The 10,778-nt window shown below is 47.4% G+C and overlaps 1 long non-coding RNA gene across 1 annotated transcript; it reads right to left on the bottom strand.

Moving 5' to 3' along the window:
* Window positions 1-594: 594 nt before the first annotated feature.
* Gm39391 lies at window positions 595-1,924 on the bottom strand. The gene is made up of 2 exons (XR_880218.1): window positions 1,689-1,924; window positions 595-1,144 (listed from the first exon to the last, which is right to left on the bottom strand). It is a non-coding gene; the product is annotated as a predicted gene, 39391 (long non-coding RNA).
* Between the last annotated feature and the right edge of the window lie 8,854 nt (window positions 1,925-10,778).

The raw sequence follows: 10,778 nt of genomic DNA, 5'->3' as shown, positions 1-10,778 counted from the left end.
AATGAGCCTTATGACCCAGGCTGTCATTGAACTTAATACATAGCCAAGGATGACCCTGGACTGCTATCCTTCTGCCTCTACCTCCCCAGTAACAGGATTGTAGTCACACACCACCATGCGGTACAAAGGTTTGAACCCAGGGCCTCATGCATGCTAGACAAGCTCTTACCAGCCAAGCTACATTCCCAGCCCATGAAGGGCCGTTTAAAGGTCTGCTCTATCTTGGGAAGGTTTTAATCTTAAACAATCACTCTTCGAGTATCTTACATGTTTAGCTAACGTGCAAGCTTGCTGGGTTTGGGTGTTTGGTTTTTAAAATAATGGTGCCGTGTATCCTTCATGCAAATACCTCTGCTTTGGTTTTAATTGTTCAGATAGTTCTCGGCAATGAGATTATTGAGTCAGTGGGTGTGGGTATCTTTCTGGCTCTTGACATGAACTTCATGACACTTTCCAAGAAGTGCTGAATAATTTGTGAGGTTTCCTGGCAGTTTGAGAACGCACCTATCTCTCTCACTCCCATTTCCACCTTTTAGCTGGGCGTGGTCTTGAATCCTTCTCTGCACCGATGTAATAAGCTGATTCAAGCCAAAATTAAAAGTATAAAAGCAAATTTATTTGGGAACAGCTCTGAGCAAGTTTACCATTCTCAGAGAATGAGGCCATGAGGCCAGAGAAGTTGCCACGCAGACGGGGAGACAGAGAGATATAGAAGAGAGAGAGAGAGAGAGAGAGAGAGAGAGAGAGAGAGTGAGTTTGAGCAAACTCCAGGTGGCAGGGGCCCTTTTATCAGCAGCATACACCTGGTGGTGGCAGATGGTGACAGAGCAGCCTGCTAGGCTGAGGCAGGAAGCTGAAGTGCACCCATGGGAGGCCAGACCCAGGCTACACAGTAAGATTCTATCTTCAAAGTGTTTCAGGTCTGACAAAATGCCTCATCCGGTAGAGATGCTCACTGCCAAGCTTGGTGACCTGATTCTGATCGCCAGACCTACATGGTAGAAGAGATCAATTTCCAAAAATTGTTCTCTGAGGCCTGGCATGGTAGGCCTCTTAATCGCAGCACTCAGGATGCAGAGGCAGGTAGATCTCTGTGAACTGGAAGCCAGCCTGGTCTTCATAGTGAACTCCAGGACAGCTAGGACTACAAAGAGAGAGCCTGTCTCAACAACAACAACAAAACGTAAAAGTTGTCCTCTGACCTCCACTACATGCTATGGCGAATACACTTGGAATTTCTAAAGAGTGCTTTGAGGCCCAGCTGTGGTGATGCAGGATTTAAATCCCAGCAGTCCGGAAGTGCATAATCCCAGCACTCCAGAGTCTGAGGCAAAAGGGACTCAAATTCAAGGCCAACCAGACTTCGTACACAGACCCTGTCACAAAAACAACAAATGCAGATTTTCAGCCTCCCAGGAATCTATGAGTCTCATTTCAATAAAATGTCAATCCCCAGGCCACACAACCGGGCCTTGTGGGGACTCAGAAAGGGCTCCTGTGGTCACCCTGTTTCCATCTTAATCCAAGTAAAAAGGAAGCCCATTAGGAAAGAGCTCTTTCTGCTCCCCAGAGGAACCGGTTATACAGCCTGGAAATCCAGTTTTCTATCTTCCTCCAAAGCATTAGCATAAAAGCACCGGAGAGTGGAGGGAGGGGAGGCTAGCTTTCCCGCCCTAGAGAGAACTCACCCTCCAGAGAAGGGGGGCTGCGGCGCGAGCATCGTGGCAGGTGGTGTTTATCTACAATCATGGGCTATTCACCAAACCCCAAGTCGGCCCCTTAGATGCAAATTGTTCATCAGCGCCTTCATTTAGCCATTCATCCCGGGAACTGATGGCAGACACTTAGGGTGCCTCCCTGCTCCGCAAATCAAACTCCGAAAGAGCCGGCGCGGAAACCACACAAAGACAGCTTCCCCACCCCCCACCTCCTGGCTGGGGAAGGACATCGCCAGCCTTACCTCTGAAGGAGGCAAATGTCTTTGCTAGAGTAAAATCGGACATTTTTATATTGCCTCCGTAGACTGGAAATAGGAGAGAGGTTCTTAAGTTCAGACTTAAGGCAATCCAACCCTTCTCACTACTGCTAATTCACTTGTGAGCAAGAACCCAGGATCGCAGGCCGGATCCAGTACCCCAGCAGGCAGGGCATGCTGGGAAGAGCCATTTGTTTATCTAACTGTCCTTAGCACAGTTTCCCACTGTGGAAAAGCCAACACCCTAGAGACAAAGGACCAGAAAAGCCATCCTGTATTTCTGTGTCATGCCTAGTCATGCATGACCTGCAAACACTAATTCTGAGGTAGCAAAAGCCCTTAAGTAAAAAAACACTATGGGATTGGTATAAAGATTGTTTAACATAGTGTAAGATGTGTATGTTCCCGTGTGCACACTTGGGCGTGGATCCCGGTGAGGAGAGAGGAAGTGTATCGAAGGTGAGATGATAACCATTTGTACATGAGTCCTTCCGTTTGTACATGAGTCCTATAGCTGGGTTTGCCACACTTTTCCCTACTGTGCTGCTACTCATGGTCAAGATTATGAGAGTGAGTGAGGCTGGGGAATTCAGTGCGTTCAGTGCTTGCCCTGCAAGCCTGAGACCTGCAGTGCAGATCCCCAGCATCCCAGCGTGCTGACAGCATACTGGGCAGGTCTGACATCCAATGTAGAATCCCAGCACTCTGTGGGCAAGAACTGAGGAGCCCCACAGGACACGTTAGCTAGAGCGAGTAAGCAAACCCACAGGCTCTAGATCAGTGAGAGACAAGAGATAGAGACTGCCTTCGTATACAAAGTGGAGTGCGGGAGACATGGCTCTGAGGTTAAGAACACTGGCTGCTCTTGCAGAGGAACTGGACTCAATTCCCAGCCCCTGCATAGTAGCTCACAACTGATTGAAACTCCAGCTCTAAGGGATGCCTGGATACCCTCCTCTGACACGTGGACACGGGCATGCACGCGTATACATGCAAATAGAATTTTAAAGTATATACATTTATATGTAAAGCAAATGTATGTGTGTATATATGTATGTGTGCATATGTGTTTATATGTGTATATATATATAGGAAGATATGAAGTGGAAGGCAATTAAGAAACACATGTGCATACACATATATGCAGACAGACACTTATGCTTGCACTCACACATACATGCACAGAGTAAATTAAATTATAAAAACATCTAGTCAAGGGCTGGAGAGGTGGCTCAGCAGTTAAGAGCACTGACCTCTCTTCTGAGTTCAATTCCCAGCAACCACATGGTTGCTCACAACCATCTGTAATTTCTGATGCCCCCTTCTGGTGTGTCTGAAGACATCTACAGTGTACTCATATACTATATATATATATATATATATATATATATAGCCATCTAGTGTACACATTTAGCTCCAGAAGCAGGCAGATTTCTAAGTTTAAGGCCAACCTGGTCTAGAAGGTCAGTACCAGAACAGCCAAAGCTACATAGTGAGATTGATTACATCTCAACAACAACAAAAATTTATCAAATTAAACCAGGGAGAGAGGCATAGCACAATCTACAATTGCAGCACTCAGGAAGCTGAAGTTGGATTGCCGTGAATTGAAAGCCAGCCTGAATTCCAGACCAGCCTGGAGAAATCTACAAATCCAGAAGATAGGCCAGACTTATCAGCACTCGGGAGGCAGAGGCAGGCGAATTTCTGAGTTTGAGGCCAGCCTGGTCTACAAAGTGAGTTCCAGGACAGCCAGAGCTATACAGAGAAATCCTGTCTCGAAAAACCAAAAATAAATAAATAAATAAATAAATAAATAAATAAATAAATAAATCAAAATATTCCATCAGAAGAAACAAAACAAAACAAAAGAATCAATTTAGAATTAGGGCTAGAGAGTGATTACTGCTCTTCCAGAGGACCAGGGTTCAATTCTGAGCGCCCACAGTGGGTGGCTCACAATCTCCAGGAGCTCCGGCTCCAGCTCCCGCTCCGGCCCCGCTCCAGAGGATCTTACACCCTTTCCTGGATTTTGAGGATACCTACGAGGCCCCTTCCCACATACTTGGCATGCTCATATCAAGGGACACATAATTAAAAATAAATTTTATTCTTATTTTATTTGAAATGTATGGAATTTTGCTGGCATGAATGTCTGTGCACCACACACACACATACAAATTCACATAAATTGGAACTCATTAGCTAAGTACACCAGCTGCTCTTGCAGAGGAACCAGGTTCGATTCCCAGCATCCACACAGCAGTTCACTACTGTCTGTAACTTGAGTCCTAGGGGATCCAGTGTTCTCCAAAGACACAGACCTACACTCAGGCAAAGCACTCAGACACATAAATTAGATGATGATGGTGGTGATGATGATGATGATGATGCTTTTAAAAAGGGAAAACCAAGGATTTGGTTCTGTATTTGCTGAGGTCCTTTGAAAGGTTAAGGGAGCCGGGCGTGGTTGCGCACGCCTTTGATCCCAGCACTCGGGAGGCAGAGGCAGGTGGATTTCTGAGTTCGAGGCCAGCCTGGTCTACAAAGTGAGCTCCAGGACAGCCAGGGCTATACAGAGAAACCCTGTCTCGAAAAACCAGAAAAAAAAAAAAAGAAAAAGAAAGGTTAAGGGAATGTCTCAAGCTACAGTGAGCAACATGGTGGAGCTGTGAAGCTCCCCCCGAAGCTTCTATAACTGCCGGGGGAGGAAGGCTAATGTGACCTCTGGGTCTCTTTTCAGTTGTGCCTGGCCTCTGTGACACCTTGCATGCTGTCTTCCAGCTCCTCCATCCATTCCTCTTCCGAGGCCAGTCCCTGAGCCTCTTCCCTCTCCCAACCCCACTCTTGCTGTATGAAGTCTGCTTCTCTGAAAAAAATGCCTTCCCTTTTTTTTCAAAGAGGAGCCAAGTCAGCACGGGCACCTGAGGACACCTCCATGGGGAAGGGAAGAATTTTCTTCCCATTTCTTTTCTGGTTTTGACTCTAAACTAAAAGACAAACATTGATCCTAAGCTATTCAAGGCATTAGCCCATCCTTTAAACCAAGCAAGCCAAAGTGCCACCACAGCCTGGGTTCTGAAATGAGAGAGAGCCCCTCAGCCAAGGCTGACAATATTAACACTGCACAGTATTTCATTATATTTTATTTAATTTGTGGGACACAGGGGTGTCACTGTGTATATGTGGCAGTCAGAGGACAGCTTGCATAAGTCAGCCTTTCCTTCCTTCTGCCATGTGGGTCCTAGGCAGGGACCTCAGTTCATTCATTAGGCTTAACAGCGAGTGCCTTTAACTGCTGAGTCACTTCATTAGCCCCTGCACAGTATCTCAATATTGTCACATATCCAATACATGCACTATTCAATAAACTCTCCCAACCACCCATTGGTCCCAAACATTGCTTTTAAGATTGCAACAAGCCTGGGCCTCTAAATCATAATAGTCTAGGGCTGGGGATCGTAGCTTAGTTGGTCGAGTGCTTGCCCTAGTGTATGTGAGGCCCTAGGTTCAATTTCCGGCAGGGTTAAAAAATAAAATTAACAAGACATACATTTGAATCTAGTGTGGTGGCCCACACCTAGAATTGCAGCACTTGGGAGGCAGATGCAGAAGGATCAGGAGTTCAAATGCATCCTTGGCTGCACAGTAAATTTGAGGCCAGCCTGCAAGACATGAGGCTCTGTCTCAGAAAATATAATACAAGCAAAACTAACTAAATAATAATAATCTTCCTGTTGTGGTTGAGACAGGCTTTTGCTATATAGCCCAGGCTGGCCTCAAACACAGTATCACAGGTGCTTGGATCAGAGGTGTGTGTATTACCATGCCCCACTGGGAATGGTATTTGCTAAAACTCCATGGTTTATCTCAACAAGTAGACAAGGTTAAGACCCAGTGAACTGAAGGAATTTGGTGGTGATAGAGGGCAGACTAGAGAGGCCCTGGAATGTTCCAGGAGGAGATGGGATCTGAGCCACATCTTTCAGAATAAGCAGGGAGCAAGAAAGGAATTTGAGCAAGGAAAACACCTTATGTGCACACTCGCAAAAGACTAATACAATGAGAAATCGACTCGAAGTTCCCCCTGTTGTATTTATACAAATATAAAGTGAGGGGGCATATGTTTTGGTGGATGTGTAGTCAGGTATGGGGGAAGGGGTGCCTCGGTGGGCCCATGCTGAGGGACCAGCCACATGAGGGTATGGTATTATAGAATAGAACAGAGTTTATTCAGGGCATAGGGAGGGGAGTTAAGAGAGTAGTAGAGGCAGAGAAAGGCAGAGAGAGGGAGAGAGAGAGAGGTAGAGGCTGGCCATGAGCACATGGAGAGAGAAGGGGAAGGGGATGGGGGTGGGGAGCGAGGGAACAGAGCAGGAGCAGGAGAGCAAGAGCCAGAGAGGAGGGGGCAAGCAGCCCTTTTTATAGTGAGTCAGGCATACCTGGCTGTTGCCAGGTAACTGTGGGGCAGAGCTTAGACAAAATGCTAACATTCCCCCTTTTTGGTTTAATTTAAAAAAGAAAAAGTTAGAAAGAAGCGATGGTAGAGCAGGAATAGGGTCATCGTGCTCTTTAACCGCTTCCGGCTGGCATTGGGGGTGACGTGTCTCTAGGAAACCTAGAAGAACAGGTATGGGGATGTTGGCCCATTCTTAGGAGAATTGTTTCCTTGCTGTCCAGGTTCTGCGGAAACTTCTGTGGATAGGTCAGAAGGAACAAATCTAGCAGAAGTGTCTGTGTCTGTGAGAGGCGACTGGAGAATCTGGAGGTTGCTTCTCTGTAGCTATCCTGGATGTTGTAACATCAAATAAGGGGTTCTTGTAGACATGGAAGGTCACAGGAGAGTCTGCTCGAGCAATTACTTTGAGATTTGCAGGAAGGTACATTTGGGAATCTTGTTTTAGGCTTTAGACGTTCAGGTGAGGCATCTGTGAAGCCACAGGGCAAGGAGTCTTAATAAACACTTAATTTGGAGCTAGAAGGTGACGTGACTGGAGACATCAAAATTTCCCCCAAGACTCTGTCAGAAATGCTGTTAGCCGTTGGTAACAGGAATGCCAACTCCATAGCATCGTAAAATTGAGACCAGACAGTTTATTCCAGGATCCATTGCTCCTGGGCTTAACTGTATCTGAGCTCTGGGGCAGCCTCCTGGGGCTGCTTCTCTAGACAGCTCAGCTGGCTGGCAGAGAGCTGCTGTAACTTTGGCGCTACATCCTCAAATCTTTCTCAAAGCATGCAGTGCAGCTTCTTCTCACATAGTTTTTGTCTGAAACCCCTGCCCCCAGCCTACATGTCCACCATTGGCAAGCACAATGCTATCTTTCCACCATAAAACCTAGACAGAGACAAATCCTTAACACTATTGCATACACCAATCATAACTCATCTGTTGGCAAAAGGAGGAGAGATTGCCTTCCCTTAACAAGAAGAGAATGAGCCTGGAATGATGGCACAAGTCTTTAATCCCAGGGCTCAGGAAGCAGGGGCTGATTGGTCTCTGTACGTTCAAGGCCAACCTGGTCTACACAGTGCGTACCAGACAGCCAAGACATTTGTGAATCTCACAAAATCAAGAATCAGAAGAAAAAGGAGGAAAAAAAAAGAGTGTCTGATGGCAGCCACCTGCATGCGGTGCTCCCTGGGGGAGGAGGTGGGAAAGAACGGAGACAGAACTGGGAGAAGAGGAGGAGGGAGGATGGAGAAGGAAAGGACAGAATGGTAGGAGGGAGAACTTCAGAAAGAGGCTGAGCAAAGAGCTTCCAGACTGAAGAAGTAGTAGCAACTCAAATCTTACAGGGGACTCCATAGAGAGAGGAAGGGGAAAAAAAGCAACCACGAAGGGGTCAGCTGGTAAAAAGAGTCATTTCCCCTCTGCCCTCCGCTGGGAGGGGATTTTGGTTGCTCATCTGGTAGCAAAATTAAAATATACAGAAACAAATTTTATAAGGAGTTCAAATAGCTGAGGTCAAACCTGGTGAACATTAGCTTGGTACATGTTTCCCAGAACATAGAAACATTAAGTGGGAAGTGTGTGTGTGCATAGGGCGTAAGGAGAGAAGCCAAGCACAGAGCCTTCCAGAATCAGCCTATAGCTAGAATGGACCAGGGCGAAGCTGGAAGCTTCCCCTCCTGCATATTCATTGGGAAGTTTCTCGCCAGCCACAGAGGGAGCCACTAGACAGAAAAACCCCTCCCACCAGGCTCCGTGATGTGATTTATTCTCAACGCCCTTGAGATTTGGTATATATAAAAAAAAAAAAGACAAATTATTCTCTCTCACCATCTGGACGATTATGCTCTCCCATCAACTGGTACAAAATGAAGGGTTGGTGACACTTTGGTGGCAGCCCTGCCCCCATCACATCTGGGCCTTAGTCTCTTGAATTAGCCAAATCAAGGGAAGTTTGGAACTGTATTGTGAGCCCACCCGCCAGGCTGCACTCCAAGTCTCCCCGCCTCCGCCGAAGCAGCCAGACGGGCTCTACACATGCACAGGGAAACCCGAGGGTAGATACAGTAAGGTTGCGGAAGAAGATGTCCATCTGCTGTCTACTCTGGGCCTGTGAGGCCAAGGGATAGCTCAAGTAGGACTGGGTGAGATTGGGTGTAGGAGGAACAATACCAGGACTCTGAAATGTGAGGACCCTTCCGTGTCCCTCATTCCTGACACGGATTGCACAGGTCTGGAACCCTCTGCAACTGCTTCATATATTGCTCACAGAGGAAAGGCAAGGACCACATGTGGCTTTCCAACATCCTTTCAGGTCAAGTACTCCAAAGAAGGGCACAAAGTGGAACTTGGGAAGTGTTAGCCATGTGAGTGAATGAATGAATGAATGAATGATAGAAGGTAGAGTGCGAGGAACACATTCCAGCCAGAAAACATTCCACTTCTTTCTTTTCCTTTTTCTTTTTCTTTTTAAGACAGGGTTTCTTTGTGTGACCCTGGCTGTCCTGGAACTCACTTTGTAGTCCAGGCTGGCCTCGAACTCAGAAATCTGCCTGCCTCTTCCTCCCAGATGCTGGGATTAAAGGTGTGCGCCACCACCGCCCGGCTTCACTTCTTTCTTTAAAAAATAAAATAAAAATAAAAATCTTAATACATATGTGTGGGTGTTTTGCTTACAAGTGAATCTCATGCCTGGAGTCTGGTGTATGTGCCTGTGGGGACCATGGAGGCACGAGGCACAAAGAGGGTGTGAGTGCTCCTGGAACTAGAGTTACAGCTGCTTATGAAATTTGTCTGGGGGGCTGGAGAGATGGCTCAGCGGTTAAGAGCACTGACTGCTCTTCCAAAGGTCCTGAGTTCAAATCCCAGCCCAAAAAAAAAAAAAAAAAGGTTGGCAAACCCAGGTCCTTTTTTTTTTTAAAGATTCATTTATTTTATTTATATGAGTACACTGTAGCTTTCTTCAGACACACCAGAAGAAGGCATCAGATCCCATTACAGATGGTTGTGAGCCATCATGTGGTTGCTGGGAATTGAACTCAGGACCTCTGGGAGAGCAGTCGGTGCTCTTCACCACTGAGCCATCACTCCAGCCCCTCTGGTACTTCTTCAGGAGCACCATATGTTCCTCCTAAGCAGACACTGTGTCTCTCCAGACCAGAAGATACCTTGTTAGACCTCCTTTCCTGCCCCCTTTTGGTGTGTTTGGGCTTTTTTTTTTTTTTTTTTTTGCCAGACAGGATCTCCCTATGTAGCCTTGGTTGGCCAGAAACTCACTATGTAGACCAGGCTGGCCTCAAACTCACAGAGAAATCTGCCTGTCTCTACTGAGTGATGGGATTAAAGGTGTGGGCCACCCACCCACCCCTAGCAGGGAAAGCACTTTCTAAGCTGTAAATGTTATCTAGGAGGCAGAGCTGATGATGCATGTGGCTAGTCAGGACCTGCTCAGACAGACTGGTAAGAAAGCCAGTCTCCTGCCGGCTGTACCAGTCTAGGGTCTGTGCTCTACTAGCAAGTGGGAGGACTGCTTCATAGCATACTCTCTGTGGGTGCCTGGAAGAGGGTGACACAGTGACTCAGCCCCGTTGGTGGTGGCTGGGGTCTCCCAGAGACACAGCTTGGCACACTCAGCCCTGTTTTTATTTGAGGTTCATCTTGATGGGCAGAGAATCCCTGTAGGCAGGGTGGTGACTAAGGCTGGTGTGTCACGAATACTGCTGGCCTCCTCTATGCACCCGTGTCCCTGGGGGAACTATGAGAATGTGTCCTCTCCCTCTTGCTCAGCAGATGACTGAGGAAGCCGGGACTTCCCTGTAAAGGAGCAGATGGCTACTCACCCACATGGACACCCATGTGCTCAGCCAGGCTCCTGCCAGAGAAAGGGCATTTCGTAGTCACCACTTGAAGCCAGGCACATGCCTGTGATACCAGTACTCAGAAGGCTGAGGCAATGGAGGGAGTGGATAGCCTAACTAAATAAATAGTTAAAACTAACCCACCCCACCCCCATCTTGGCTCACCAGTGCTCCAAAGGAGGATTCAGCCCCCAGAGTGTATCCCCGCTACCCCTCCCAACATATCTCTAAAATAGCTAAATTTTCTTTCTCCCTCAAAAGATTCCCCAAAGCAGCGCTTCCACCCACATCTTGGCTCCCCCACACGCCCGACCTGCCTCCTAGCAGACAGCCCACTACTGCCTCCCTCCCACTCAGCCCTCTCGGAGTTCTGAACACCCAAAAAGGAAAAAGGATTTGTGCTGAGGGAAGACAGAACAGGGGAGGAAGGGAAGGGAAGGGCTGCCTGCCAGCTGACGCTCCACAGAATAAGCTGCCTGCATCTGTGCCAAGG

Source organism: Mus musculus, chromosome 11 (assembly GCF_000001635.26).
Source record: "Mus musculus strain C57BL/6J chromosome 11, GRCm38.p6 C57BL/6J".
NCBI lineage: Eukaryota > Metazoa > Chordata > Mammalia > Rodentia > Muridae > Mus > Mus musculus.
Note: the sequence above shows the minus strand (reverse complement) of the source record. Positions and strands in the feature narration are given on the sequence as shown.